Below are 14,146 nucleotides of genomic sequence, written 5' to 3' on the forward strand. Positions count from 1 at the left end.
TTTAAGGTTGTATTTTTTTTCTCTAAAATTGTCTTTCTAAAAGTTATAAGAAGCAAAGTAAAAAAATAAATGAATTTATTCAAACAATTGAAGACCAAGTCTTTAAAATATTTTCGTGGATTTTCAAATTCCATTTGAGTTTTGTTTCTCTTAGAATTAAAAATGTCGAGCAAAGCGAGACCAGCTTGCTAGTAAATAAATACAATTTAAAAATAGAGGCAGCTCACTGGTAAGTGCTGCTATTTGAGCTATTTTTAGAACAGGCCAGCGGGCGACTCATCTGGTCCTTACGGGCTACCTGGTGCCCGCGGGCACCGCGTTGGTGACCATAACCAAGCATGCATCAGTGTAGCTCTTGTCTCAAAGTAGGTGTACTGTCACCACCTGTCACATCACGCCCTGACTTATTTGGACTTTTTTGCTGTTTTCCTGTGTGTAGTGTTTTAGTTCTTCTGAGCTTCTATTTTGGTGGCTTTTGCTCTTTTTTTGGTATTTTCCTGTGGCAGTTTCATGTCTTCCTTTGAGCGAGATTTACCGCATCTACTTTGTTTTAGCAATCAAGTATATTTCAGTTGTTTTTAAGCTTCTTTGAAAACAGCAGTGACACCAAATGGAATGATGTAGTCCACAGCCCCAAACATGTATTTGCCGGTACTTATTATCTTACTAATTTTTAATGTCTTTACGAATTTTTTTCATCTTATTTTTGTGCGGAAAATGACAAATAAAGACATTTTTTAAGCTTTTCTTGTGGAACACCTGATGCGACCAAGCCTCACCCAGACTCTGCCTCCAGCACCGCCCAGGTAAATTGAGTTTGGGGGCCCCTGCATTAGACCCAGGTGCGTATCATGATGTCACTTCCTTGCAAATTCCAAAGCACTGACTTTCAAATGATTAGCCAAACAGTTAATTTTTTTTTTTTCCAATTGCTTAAGCTCGATTTTGAATAAAAGGCCCGGTTTTTCAAGACACTATACCATACACACGGTATCAGAACACTTGTTACTGAATGGAAACGTGGCCCTGTGACGAGGTGGCGACTTGTCCAGGGTGTACCCCGCCTTCTGCCCGAATGCAGCTGAGATAGGCTCCAGCGACCCCAAAAGGGACAAGCGGTAGAAAAAATGGATGGATGGATGGTATGGAAACGTGTTATATGACTAAACACACTTTTAGCCATTGTGATGTACATGAAGTAAACAAACCAGCAAAAGTGCAAATACAGAAAATGTATTACATACAACATAAGACCATTCCAGCAGCGTGATGAAAATATAATTCATTTCTCTTAATCAGTCAAAATTTCAACAAAATTAGTATATACTATAAAAGTGGTGGACACATGGCCATCATTACCATTGAGGACACCAAGGTAATAGCAATGTTATATTTTCAGAGACAAAAACAAGATGATTTGGCCCGCGAGATGACAGCTCAAGTTTGATTTAAAAAAGGAACCTCAATTTAAAATTTAAAGCTTAGGTGACGGATAAGTGACGTTTTGTCGCCCTCTTGTGGAAAGTACTGTAGCCGCACGTGAGTACACATTAGGTCCAAGCCGTGAACAAAAGTATTTGTATGACCCAATCCAAATCCAATGTCTTAGTCGTGGTGTACAAAAAAAAATTATCCAGCACAAAATGTCAACACACATAACACAACACTACTTACTGAACTTTGTGGATATTATAAATAATATATCCCATGACCATGACAAAAAGCGTAATTTACACCCATTTTAAAGCCATTGCAAGGCATGATGGGAAAGATGCAAAATACTCTTTCTACACTTATCCATGTTTGAGTTGTAGCTGCTTGATATTTCTGAATGATTACAAAGCTTTAAAAAGGTCCTCACGGAAGTAAACAAACTAGGAATTGAACCTTCTAATACTCTTGATATTCAATTATAATAATCTATATTATTATATTTCTGCGAACACGTGCGCATGCACACACACACACATTCATATGTGTATGTGTATATATATATATATATATATATATATATATATATATGTATATATGTATATATTTATATATATACACATACATATGTATAATATATATATATATATATTTATATATATACACATACATATGTATATATATTTACTGTATATATATATATACACATATATATATATATATATATATATATATATATATATATATATATATGCATGTATGTATGTATGTATGTATATGTATATATATATGTATATATGTATGTGAGTGTGAATGTTGTCTGTCCATCTGTGTTGGCCCTGCGATGATGTGGCGACTTGTCCAGGGTGTACGCCGCCTTCCGCCCGATTGTAGCTGAGATAGGCACCAGCGACCCCGAAGGGAATATGCGGCAGGAAATGGATGGATGGATGGACGGATGGATGGATGGATATATATATATATATATATACAGTATATACACTCACAACACTCACATATATATATATATATATATATGTATATATGTATATATATATATATATATATATATATATATATATATATATATATATATATATATATATATATATATATATATATATATATATATATATATGTGAGTGTTGTGAGTGTGAATGTTGTCTGTCTCACCTTTCCAGTAGAGGCCTCTCCCCTCTCACTTTCTGTGCTCCTCTGCCCTGACTCCTACAGGTCAAAAGGGGTTATGGAGTGATTATTATTATTATCTACTGATGATAGTCATACGTTAATGAGCTCAGCTCCTTTTCTCCTCCATGTGTAAAGTGAGAAACACAGCTGATGCTCCAGAAAGAAGTAACCCCAAAGATAGCAAATGGTAAAAAAGAGGAAATGATGTAGTCCACAGCCCCAAACATGTATTTACTTATTTTCTTACATTTTTTTAAAATGTCTTTATTTATTTTGTTCATCTCATATTTGTGTGGAAAATGACAAATAAAGACATTGTTTAAGCTTTTCTTGTGGAACACCTGATGCGACCCAGCCTCACCCAGACTCTGCCTCCAGCACCGGCAGTGGTTCTCATTTGGGGTTACGCGTACCCCTGGGGGTACTTGAAGGTATGCCAAGGGGTACGTGAGATTTTTTTAAAAATATTCTAAAAATAGCAACAATTCAAAAATCCTTTATAAATACATTTATTGAATAATACTTCAACAAAATATGAATGTAAGTTCATAAACTGTGAAAAGAAATGCAATAATGCAATATTCCATGTTGACAGCTAGATTGTTTGTGGACATGTTCCATAAATATTGATGTTAAAAATTTCTTTTTTTGTGAATAAATGTTTAGAATTAAGTTTATGAAACCAGATGGATCTCTATTACAATCCCCAAAGAGGGCACTTTGAGTTGATATTACTTCTATGTGTAGAAATCTTTATTTATAATTGAATCAGTTGTTTATTTTTCAACAAGTTTTTAGTTATTTTTATATCTTTTTTTCCAAATATTTCAAGAAAGACCACTACACATGAGCAATATTTTGCACTGTTATACAATTTAATAAATCAGAAACTGATGACAAAGTGCTGTATTTTATTAATTAATCTCTTTTTTTCAACCAAAAATGATTTGCTCTGATTAGGGGGTACTTGAATTAAAGACATTTTCACAGGGGTTGAGAATCACTGACTTATGGCATATACAAATATTCTATTACTGTTAAGCAAACTATGAACACGCCAAAACATGTGTTCTTTATCATAGTTACACGTATGACGAAAAAGCGCGTGAAAATCAGTGGTATTCAGTGAGATAAAATGCACTGACAGTTCATTGCTCCTGCCAAAATAATTGCATTGAGTGGAGTTGATCACCACTCCAAGATGGCGGCCGCGCGTCTCGTCTCGTCTCGTCAGCGCCAGTAGGCAGTAGCGCTCCATGCTGGGTCTACTTATAAGATGTCTATAGTTCTAACGTTAGTAGTGAGTTTACAGCCTGACTGATTTAACTACACAACAAATAAAAGTTACGTTACTCAGCCAATAAACGTTAGCTTACATTCAAAACTTACCCTTTGTGCAGCTTCAAATGTCGAACGAAATTGGAAGTTGGTGCGTCCCTGTCTGTAATCTTCGAACCGCATGTCTTGCATACGGCAATTTGTTTTTTGTTGACCAAGTCGTAGTTTCAATACCCGGACGAAACTATTTTTAGCATAATTTTTCCTCACTGGCGCGTTGTTTGAGAGCTCTTCTTCGTTGGTTTTCCTGCAATTTGATTGGATGAATGCTGTGTGACGAAAATAACGTGGATGTAATTTGATTGGCTGTTGTTCTTACAGGTAGCGCACACGCTGTCACACACACTTGTACATACGGAGCGCTCCTGAATAACTTTTTAATCGTTGGGTTTTGGGGAAAGTAACAAGTGTTGTCAAGTCAAAAGGCTCAAGTCCAAGTCAAGTCACAAGTCATTGATGTTAAAGTCTAAGTCCAGTTGCAAGTCTCTTTACATTTTGTCAAGTCCAGTCTAAAGTGAGTCTGAGTCATGTGACTTGAGTCCACACCTCTGCAAGCAGTGATGAATACTTACTTTCTTGAAAAAGTTTCTTATGTCCACTTTGCATCCATTCACTAGTCTCCTCATATCCAACTGAGAATGTTTTGACCAAAGAGTAACATTATAGAATTAAAATGTAGGTAACTACTCTGAACATGTTCCTTCCATCAAAGCCTCATTAAGAAGCAAAGATCAATCATCAAAGACGAAGAAGACATGACAGAATCAAAGACTTGATTCGGACCAGATCCATCCATTACCGCATGTTTGCCACTGGCTGTAACCTTGGAATTGTTGCAAACATACACCAAGCATTGCAATAGTCAGCTTCTGTTCATTGTTGATGCATTACACAAGAAAGACAAGCCCTGCTTCAGAGGGCATTTAAAAATTGTAGTTACACTCTTATTGTTTCTATCCACGGAAATCTTTAGTAAAAGGCAAAAGATTTATGCGATCTGAAGAGACAAAGAGTGATCTACAGGTTGAATGTACTTTGGCCGACCCCATTCCCGGCCACACCGAGGTAACACACGGTTTCAAGGTGACACTTTAGTTAACCAACAACTGAAGGAATCCAGTCACATTCACAGGCAATGCTGCAGAACCTTACAAAAGTCCACAGAGTTTCGTCAAGTATCATCTCGCTTTAGTTTAAAGGGCACAACAGGTTCTGGTACTAAGCCAAATACAATACGCATCAGTTTAATTAGTTTTTCTTCTATTTCCAAATTTACAAGTTACGGGTGTTTAAGTGCCATGCGGTTGTACGATTTGTTGCCACTGTTCATTGGAAAGCTCATCTCCTCGCATTCAACAGAGAATGTTTTAATCACTGAGTAACATTTTAGCAATTAGCCCCACGTCTTTGGAGACTTTCTTATTAAGATGTAAATAACCACTCTGACCATATTCCTTCCATCAAAGCCTCATTAAGAAGTGAAGAACAATCATCAATGACAAAAAAGACATGACAAAATCATTAGTCTATGTCAGCTTCATGTTCAGGAAGAAACATCTAATCTCATCATCATGGTTAGCATGACCTTACACTTTGGAAACACATTTCTCAAGACAAGTTCTTTAGAAATGTTCCCTGAAAGTATAGTCTTGACATTCACACAATTGCTGAGAGGAAATCATCTGCAAGACTACTTTTTTCACTCGCAGGGTGCATTTTGTTGATGTACAACACATTATGGTTTCAAAAATTTTTAAAAACCAAGACAGTTGAAATACATTGACTTTCCCTCGATGAAATTAAGAGGATTGTCCCTCCATCCACCCATTTTTTACCGCTTTGTCCCTTTTGGGGTCGCGGGGGGTGCTGGAGCCTATCTCAGCTGCATTCGGCCAGAAGGCGATGTACAGCCTGGCCAAGTCGCCAGCTCATCACAGGGCCAACACAGACAGACAGACAAGATTCACACTCACATTCATTTATAACGGACAATTTAGTGTTGCCAATTAACCTATCCCCAGGTGCATGTCTTTGGAAGTGGAATGAAGAAGGATTGTAACAATTTCTAAAAAAAGCACACTGGTCAATTGACCAGGGACCAGAATATTGGCAGCGAAATTCAAAGATTTGAATCAGACCAGGACTATACATTACTACATGTTTGCCACTGCCTGTAATTTTTGGTATCATTGCAAACGTACACTAACCGTTGCCAGATTCCATTATGTTCATTGTTATTATTTTAACAAGAGAGAGAAGCCCTGCTTCAGAAGGATTTTAAAAATTGTATTTAAACTTGTGTTGTTTCTCCCCACGGAAATCTTTAGTAAAAGGCGAAAGATTTATACGATTTAAAGAGAAACAAGAGTGATCCACAGGCTGAATGTACTTTGGCCGACCCCATTCCCGGCCACACCGAGGTAACACACGGTTTCAAGGTGACACTTTACTTAACCAAGAACTGAAGGAATCCAGTCACATTCACAGGCAATGCTGCAGAACCTTACAAAAGTCCACAGAGTTTCGTCATTAATCATCTTCATTCATCCATTTTCTACCGCTTTGTCCCTTTCGAGGGCGCGGGGGGTGCTGGAACCTATCTCAGCTGCGTTCGGGCGGGAGGCGGCGTACACCCTGGACAAGTCGCGACCTCATCACAGGGCCAACACAGATAAACAGACAACAATCACACTCACATTCACACATTAGGGACAATTTAGAGTTGCCAATCAACCTATTCACAGGTTTATGTCTTTGGAAGTGGGAGGAAACCGGAGTACCCGGAGGGAATCGAGAGGATTGTAACAAGTTCAAAAAGAAACGCACTGGTCAATTGACCAGTGACCTGAATAGTGGCAGGGAAATTCAAAGACTTGATTCAGACCATATCCATCCATTACCACATGTTTGCCACTGGCTGTAAAAGTCAGCTTCTATTCATTGTTGGTGAATTACACAAGAAAGACAAGCCCTGCTTCAGAGGGGGTTAAAAATTGTAGTTGTACTCTTATTGTTTCTATCCACGGAAATCTTTGGTAAAAGGCGAAAGATTTATGCGATCTGAAGAGAAAATAGAGTGATCTACAGGTTGAATGTACTTTGGCCGACCCCATTCCCGGCCACACCGAGGTAACACACGGTTTCAAGGTGACACTTTAGTTAACCAACAACTGAAGGAATCCAGTCACATTCACAGGCAATGCTGCAGAACCTTGCAAAAGTCCACAGAGTTTCGTCAAGTATCATCTCGCTTTAGTTTAATGGGCACAACAGGTTCTGGTACTAAGCCAAATACAATACGCATCAGTTTAATTAGTTTTTCTTCTTTTTCCAAATTTACAAGTTGCGGGTGTTTAAGTGCCATGCGGTTGTACGATTTGTTGCCACTGTTCACTGGAAAGCTCATCTCCTCGCATTCAACAGAGAATGTTTTAACCACTGAGTAACATTTTAGCAATTAGCCCCACATCTTTGGAGACTTTGTTATTAAGATGTAAGTAACCACTCTGACCATATTCCTTCCATCAAAGCCTCATTAAGAAGCAAAGAACAATCATCAATGACAAAGAAGACACGACAGAATCATTAGTCTATGTCAGCTTCATGTTCAGGAAGAAACATCTAATCTCATCATCATGGTTAGCAAGACCTTACACTTTGGAAACACATTTCTCAAGACAAGTTCTTTAGAAATGATCCCTGAAAGTATAGTCTTGACATTCTCACGATTGCTGAGAGAAGATCATCTGCAAGACTACTTTTTACACTCACAGGGTGCATTTTGTTGATGTACAACACATTATGGTTTCAAATTTTTAAAAACCAAGACAGATGAAATACATTGACTTTCCCTCGATGAAATCAAGAGGATTGTCCCTCCATCCATCCATTTTTTACCGCTTTGTCCCTTTTGGGGTCGCGGGGGGTGCTGGAGCCTATCTCAGCTGCATTCGGCCAGAAGGCGATGTACAGCCTGGCCAAGTCGCCAGCTCATCACAGGGCCAACACAGATAGACTGACAAGGTTTATACTCACATTCACTTATTAGGGAAAATTTAGTGTTGCCAATTAACCTATCCTCAGGTGCATGTCTTTGGAGGTGGAATGAAGAGGATTGTAACAATTTCTAAAAGAATGGCACTAGTCAATTGACCACGGACCTGAATATTGGCAGCGAAATTCAAAGTTTTGAATCAGACCAGAACCCCAGATCTGCATGTTGGCCACTGGCTGTAACCTTGGAGTTGTTGCAAACATACACCAAGCATTGCAATAGTCAGCTTCTGTTCATTGTTGGTGCATTACACAAGAAACACAAGCCCTGCTTCAGAGGGCATTAAAAAATTGTAGTTACACTCTTATGGTTTCTCCCCACGGAAATCTTTAGTAAAAGGCGAAAGATTTATGCGATCTGAAGAGAAACAAGAGTGATCTACAGGTTGAATGTAAATTTGGCCGACTCAATTCCCGGCCACACCGAGGTAACACACGGTTTCAAGGTGACACTTTAGTTAACCAACAACTGAAGGAATCCAGTCACATTCACAGGCAGAACCTTGCAAAAGTCCACAGAGTTTCGTCAAGTATCATCTCGCTTTAGTTTAAAGGGCACAACAGGTTCTGGTACTAAGCCAAATACAATACGCATGAGTTTAATTAGTTTTTCTTCTATTTCCAAATTTACAAGTTACGGGTGTTTAAGTGCCATGCGGTTGTACGATTTGTTGCCACTGTTCATTGGAAAGCTCATCTCCTCGCATTCAACAGAGAATGTTTTAACCACTGAGTAACATTTTAGCAATTAGCCCCACATCTTTGGAGACTTTGTTATTAAGATGTAAGTAACCACTCTGACCACATTCCTCACATCAAAGGCTCATTAAGAAACAAAGTAAAATCATCAATGACAAAAAAGACATGACAGAATCATTAGTCTATGTCAGCTTCATGTTCAGGAAGAAACATCTAATCTCATCATCATGGTTAGCATGACCTTACACTTTGGAAACACATTTCTCAAGACAAGTTCTTTAGAAATGATCCCTGAAAGTATAGTCTTGACATTCTCACAATTGCTGAGAGAAGATCATCTGCAAGACTACTTTTTACACTCACAGGGTGCATTTTGTTGATGTACAACACATAATGGTTTCAAATTTTTAAAAACCAGGACAGATGAAATACATTGACTTTCCCTCGATGAAATCAAGAGGATTGTCTTCACGGTGGCAGAGGGGTTAGTGCGTCTGCCTCACAATACGAAGGTCCTGCAGTCCTGGGTTCAAATCCAGGCTCGGGATCTTTCTGTGTGGAGTTTGCATGTTCTCCCCGTGAATGCGTGGGTTCCCTCCGGGTACTCCGGCTTCCTCCCACTTCCAAAGACATGCACCTGGGGATAGGTTGATTGGCAACACTAAATTGGCCCTAGTGTGTGAATGTGAGTGTGAATGTTGTCTGTCTATCTGTGTTGGCCCTGCGATGAGGTGGCGACTCGTCCAGGGTGTACCCCGCCTTCCGCCCGATTGTAGCTGAGATAGGCGCCAGCGCCCCCCGCGACCCCGAAAGGGACTAAGCGGTAGAAAATGGATGGATGGATGGATGTCCCTCCATCCATCCATTTTTTACCGCTTTGTCCCTTTTGGGGTCGCGGGGGGTGCTGGAGCCTATCTCAGCTGCATTCGGCCAGAAGGCGATGTACAGCCTGGCCAAGTCGCCAGCTCATCACAGGGCCAACACAGATAGACAGATAAGATTCACACTCACATTCATTTATAACGGACAATTTAGTGTTGCCAATTAACCTATCCCCAGGTGCATGTCTTTGGAAGTGGAATGAAGAGGATTGTAACTATTTAAAAAAAAAAACACACTGGTCAATTGACCAGGGACCCGAAAATTGGCAGCGAAATTCAAAGTTTTGAATCAGACCAGAACCATACATTACTGTATGTTTGCCACTGGCGGTAACTTTCTGATATCATTGCAAACATTCACCATTCATTGCAAGATCTGATTATGTTCACTGTTATTGATATTGTTTTAACAAGAGAGACAAGCCCTGCTTCAGAGGGCATTTAAAAATTGTAATTGTACTCTTTTTGTTTCTCCCCACGGAAATCTTTAGTAAAAGGCGAAAGATTTATGCTATTTGAAGAGAAGCAAGAGTTATCTGCAGGCTGAATGTACTTTGGCAGACCCCATTCCCCCACACCGAGGTAACACACGGTTTCAAGGTGACACTTTAGTTAACCAACAACTGAAGGAATCCAGTCACATTCACAGGCAATGCTGCAGAACCTTACAAAAGTCCACAGAGTTTCGTCAAGTATCATCTCCATTCATCCATTTTCTACCGCTTTGTCCCTTTTGGGGTCGCGGGGGGTGCTGGAGCCTATCTCAGCTGCATTTGGCCAGAAGGCGATGTAAAGCCTGGCCAAGTCGCCAGCTCATCACAGGGCCAACACAGATAGACCGACAAGATTCACACTCAATTCATTTATAACGGACAATTTAGTGTTGCCAATTAACCTATCCCCAGGTGCATGTCTTTGGAAGTGGAATGAAGAGGATTGTAACAATTTCTAAAAAAAAAACCGCACTGGTCAATTGACCAGGGACCTGAATATTGGCAGCGAAATTCAAAGTTTTGAATCAGACCAGAACCATAGATCTGTCTGTTTGCCACTGCCTGTAATTTTTTAGTATGAATTGCAAACATACACTATTAATTGCAAGATTCCATTATCTTCATTGTGATTGTTTTAACAAGAGTCAGAAGCCCTGCTTCAGAGAGTATTTAAATATTGTAATTGTTCTCTTGTTGTTTCTCCCCACGGAAATCTTTAGTAAAAGGCAAAAGATTTATGCGACTTGAAGAGAAACAAGAGTGATCTACAGGCTGAATGTACTTTGGCCGACCCCATTCCCGGCCACACCGAGGTAACACACGGTTTCAAGGTGACACTTTAGTTAACCAACAACTGAAGGAATCCAGTCACATTCACAGGCAATGCTGCAGAACCTTACAAAAGTCCACAGAGTTTCGTCAAGTATCATCTCCACTCATCCATTTTCTACCGCTTTGTCCCTTTTGGGGTCGCGGGGGGTGCTGGAGCCTATCTCAGCTGCATTCGGCCAGAAGGCGATGTACAGCCTGGCCAAGTCGCCAGCTCATCACAGGGCCAAGACAGATAGACAGAAGAGATTCACACTCACATTCATTTATAACGGACAATTTAGTGTTGCCAATTAACCTATCCCCAGGTGCATGTCTTTGGAAGTGGAATGAAGAGGATTGTAACAATTTCTAAAAAAAACGCACTGGTCAATTGACCAGGGACCTGAATATTGGCAGAGAAATTCAAAGTTTTGAATCAGACCAGAACCATACATTACTGCATGTTCGCCACTGCCTGTAATTTTTGGTATCATCGCAAACATACACCAACCGTTGCAAGATTCCATTATGCTCATTGTTATTGTTTTAACAAGAGACAGAAGCCCTGCTTCATTGGGCATTTAAAAATTGTAATTATACTCTTGTTGTTTCTCCCCACGGAAATCTTTAGTAAAAGGCGAAAGATTTATGCGTCTTGAAGAGAATCAAGAGTGATCTTCAGGTTGAATGTAAATTTGGCCGACCCCATTCCTGGCCACACCGAGGTAACACACGGTTTCAAGGTGACACTTTAGTTAACCAACAACTGAAGGAATCCAGTCACATTCACAGGCAATGCTGCAGAACCTTACAAAAGTCCACAGAGTTTCATCAAGTATCATCTTCATTCATCCATTTTCTACCGCTTTGTCCCTTTCGAGGGTGCAGGGGGTGCTGGAACCTATCTCAGCTGCATTCGGGAGGGAGGTGGCGTGGACCTTGGACAAGTCGCGAACTCATCACAGGGCCAACACAGATAAACAGACAACAACCACACTCACATTCACACATTAGGGACAATTTAGAGTTGCCAATCAACCTATTCACAGGTTTATGTCTTTGGAAGTGGGAGGAAACCGGAGTACCCGGAGGCAATCGAGATGATTGTAACAAGTTCAAAAAGAAATGCACTGGTCAATTGACCAGTGACCTGAATAGTGGCATAGAAATTCAAAGACTTGATTGACACCAAAACCATCCATTACCGCATGTTTGCCACGGGCTGTGACGTTGGAGTTGTTGCAAACATACACCAAGCATTGCAATGGTCGGCTTCTGTTCATTGTTGTTGCTGCTGCTTTACACAAGAAAGACAAGCCCTGCTTCAGAGGGCTTTTAAAAATTGTAATTTTACTCTTGTTGTTTATCCCCACGGAAATCTTTAGTAAAAGGCGAACGATTTATGCGATTTGAAGAGAAACAAGAGTGATCTACAGGCGGAATGTACTTTGGCCGACCCCATTCCCGGCCACACCGAGGTAACACACGGCTTCAAGGTGACACTTTAGTTAACCAACAACTGAAGGAATCCAGTCACATTCACAGGCAATGCTGCAGAACCTTGCAAAAGTCCACAGAGTTTCGTCAAGTATCATCTCGCTTTAGTTTAATGGGCACAAACAGGTTCTGGTACTAAGCCAAATACAATACGCATCAGTTTAATTAGTTTTTCTTCTATTTCCAAATTTACAAGTTACGGGTGTTTAAGTGCCATGCGGTTGTACGATTTGTTGCCACTGTTCATTGGAAAGCTCATCTCCTCGCATTCAACAGAGAATGTTTTAACCACTGAGTTACATTTTAGCAATTAGCCCCACATCTTTGGAGACTTTGTTATTAAGATGTAGGTAACCACTCTGACCATATTCCTTCCATCAAAGCCTCATTAAGAAGCAAAGAACAATCATCAATGACAAAGAAGACATGACAGAATCATTAGTCTATGTCAGCTTCATGTTCAGGAAGAAACATCTAATCTCATCATCATGGTTAGCAAGACCTTACACTTTGGAAACACATTTCTCAAGACAAGTTCTTTAGTAATGATCCCTGAAAGTATAGTCTTGACATTCTCACAATTGCTGAGAGAATATCATCTGCAAGACTACTTTTTACACTCACAGGGTGCATTTTGTTGATGTACAACACATTATGGTTTCAAATTTTTAAAAACCAAGACAGTTGAAATACATTGTCTTCCCCTCGATGAAATCAAGAGGATTGTCCCTCCATCCATCCATTTTTTACCGCTTTGTCCCTTTTGGGGTCGCGGGGGGTGCTCCAGCTGCATTCGGCCAGAAGGCGATGTACAGCCTGGCCAAGTCGCCAGCTCATCACAGGGCCAACACAGATAGACAGACAAGATTCACACTCACATTCATTTATAACGGACACTTTAGTGTTGCCAATTAACCTATCCCCAGGTGCATGTCTTTGGAAGTGGAATGAAGAGGATTATAACAATTTCTAAAAAAAAACGCACTGGTCAAATGACCAGGGACCTGAATATTGGCAGCGAAATTCAAAGTTTTGAATCAGACCAGAACCATACATTACTACGTGTTTGCCACTGCCTGTAATTTTTGGTATCATCGCAAACATACACTAACCATTGCAAGATTCCAAAATGTTCATTGTTATTGTTTTAACAAGAGAGAGAAGCCCTGCTTCAGAGGGCATTTAAAAATTGTAATAGTACTCTTGTTGTTTCTCCCAAAGGAACTCTTTAGTAAAAGGTGAAAGATTTATGCGATTTGAAGAGAAACAAGAGTGATCTGAAGGCTGAATGTACTTTGGCCGACCACATTCCCGGCCACACCGAGGTAACACACGGTTTCAAGGTGACACTTTAGTTAACCAACAACTGAAGGAATCCAGTCACATTCACAGGCAATGCTGCAGAGCCTTACAAAAGTCCACAGAGTTTCGTCAAGTATCATCTCCACTCATCCATTTTCTACCGCTTCGTCCCTTTTGGGGTCGCGGGGGGTGCTGGAGCCTATCTCAGCTCTATTCGGCCAGAAGGCGATGTAAAGCCTGGCCAAGTCGCCAGCTCATCACAGGGCCAACACAGATAGACCGACAAGATTCACACTCACATTCATTTATAACGGACAATTTAGTGTTGCCAATTAACCTATCCTCAGGTGCATGTCTTTGGAAGTGGAATGAAGAGGATTGTAACAATTTCTAAAAAAAAACCGCACTGGTCAATTGACCAGGGACCTGAATATTGGCAGCGAGATTCAA

The 14,146-nt window shown here is 40.1% G+C and overlaps 1 long non-coding RNA gene and 13 other non-coding genes across 14 annotated transcripts in view; all 14 read right to left on the reverse strand.

The window, feature by feature from the left end:
• LOC133538713 (uncharacterized) overlaps positions 1-4,252 on the reverse strand; it is a 29,277-nt gene extending 25,025 nt beyond the window's left edge. Inside the window, exons 1-2 of the long non-coding RNA XR_009803089.1 lie at positions 4,012-4,252; positions 2,605-2,658 (exon numbers count right to left, since the gene is read on the reverse strand). This is a non-coding gene — a long non-coding RNA (uncharacterized LOC133538713). The remainder of the gene's footprint in view (positions 1-2,604; positions 2,659-4,011) is intronic.
• Positions 4,253-4,863: 611 nt separating this feature from the next.
• On the reverse strand, positions 4,864-4,976 carry LOC133539360 (U5 spliceosomal RNA). The gene has a single exon (XR_009803317.1). It is a non-coding gene; the product is annotated as a U5 spliceosomal RNA (small nuclear RNA).
• Positions 4,977-5,396: 420 nt separating this feature from the next.
• Positions 5,397-5,611, reverse strand: LOC133539292 (small nucleolar RNA U3). Its single transcript, XR_009803258.1, has one exon. It is a non-coding gene; the product is annotated as a small nucleolar RNA U3 (small nucleolar RNA).
• Positions 5,612-6,218: 607 nt separating this feature from the next.
• On the reverse strand, positions 6,219-6,329 carry LOC133539338 (U5 spliceosomal RNA). Its single transcript, XR_009803296.1, has one exon. It is a non-coding gene; the product is annotated as a U5 spliceosomal RNA (small nuclear RNA).
• Positions 6,330-6,929: 600 nt separating this feature from the next.
• On the reverse strand, positions 6,930-7,040 carry LOC133539380 (U5 spliceosomal RNA). The gene has a single exon (XR_009803335.1). It is a non-coding gene; the product is annotated as a U5 spliceosomal RNA (small nuclear RNA).
• Positions 7,041-7,460: 420 nt separating this feature from the next.
• LOC133539268 (small nucleolar RNA U3) lies at positions 7,461-7,675 on the reverse strand. Its single transcript, XR_009803236.1, has one exon. It is a non-coding gene; the product is annotated as a small nucleolar RNA U3 (small nucleolar RNA).
• Positions 7,676-8,277: 602 nt separating this feature from the next.
• Positions 8,278-8,391, reverse strand: LOC133539324 (U5 spliceosomal RNA). Its single transcript, XR_009803282.1, has one exon. It is a non-coding gene; the product is annotated as a U5 spliceosomal RNA (small nuclear RNA).
• A 413-nt stretch (positions 8,392-8,804) lies between these two features.
• LOC133539302 (small nucleolar RNA U3) lies at positions 8,805-9,019 on the reverse strand. Its single transcript, XR_009803265.1, has one exon. It is a non-coding gene; the product is annotated as a small nucleolar RNA U3 (small nucleolar RNA).
• Positions 9,020-10,014: 995 nt separating this feature from the next.
• Positions 10,015-10,128, reverse strand: LOC133539348 (U5 spliceosomal RNA). Its single transcript, XR_009803306.1, has one exon. It is a non-coding gene; the product is annotated as a U5 spliceosomal RNA (small nuclear RNA).
• A 607-nt stretch (positions 10,129-10,735) lies between these two features.
• LOC133539378 (U5 spliceosomal RNA) lies at positions 10,736-10,848 on the reverse strand. The gene has a single exon (XR_009803333.1). It is a non-coding gene; the product is annotated as a U5 spliceosomal RNA (small nuclear RNA).
• Positions 10,849-11,458: 610 nt separating this feature from the next.
• On the reverse strand, positions 11,459-11,572 carry LOC133539361 (U5 spliceosomal RNA). The gene has a single exon (XR_009803318.1). It is a non-coding gene; the product is annotated as a U5 spliceosomal RNA (small nuclear RNA).
• A 640-nt stretch (positions 11,573-12,212) lies between these two features.
• LOC133539389 (U5 spliceosomal RNA) lies at positions 12,213-12,326 on the reverse strand. Its single transcript, XR_009803343.1, has one exon. It is a non-coding gene; the product is annotated as a U5 spliceosomal RNA (small nuclear RNA).
• A 421-nt stretch (positions 12,327-12,747) lies between these two features.
• Positions 12,748-12,962, reverse strand: LOC133539288 (small nucleolar RNA U3). The gene has a single exon (XR_009803254.1). It is a non-coding gene; the product is annotated as a small nucleolar RNA U3 (small nucleolar RNA).
• Positions 12,963-13,556: 594 nt separating this feature from the next.
• On the reverse strand, positions 13,557-13,670 carry LOC133539397 (U5 spliceosomal RNA). Its single transcript, XR_009803350.1, has one exon. It is a non-coding gene; the product is annotated as a U5 spliceosomal RNA (small nuclear RNA).
• Positions 13,671-14,146: the final 476 nt, after the last annotated feature.

This window comes from Nerophis ophidion, linkage group LG20 (genome assembly GCF_033978795.1).
Source record: "Nerophis ophidion isolate RoL-2023_Sa linkage group LG20, RoL_Noph_v1.0, whole genome shotgun sequence".
NCBI classification, from domain to species: domain Eukaryota; kingdom Metazoa; phylum Chordata; class Actinopteri; order Syngnathiformes; family Syngnathidae; genus Nerophis; species Nerophis ophidion.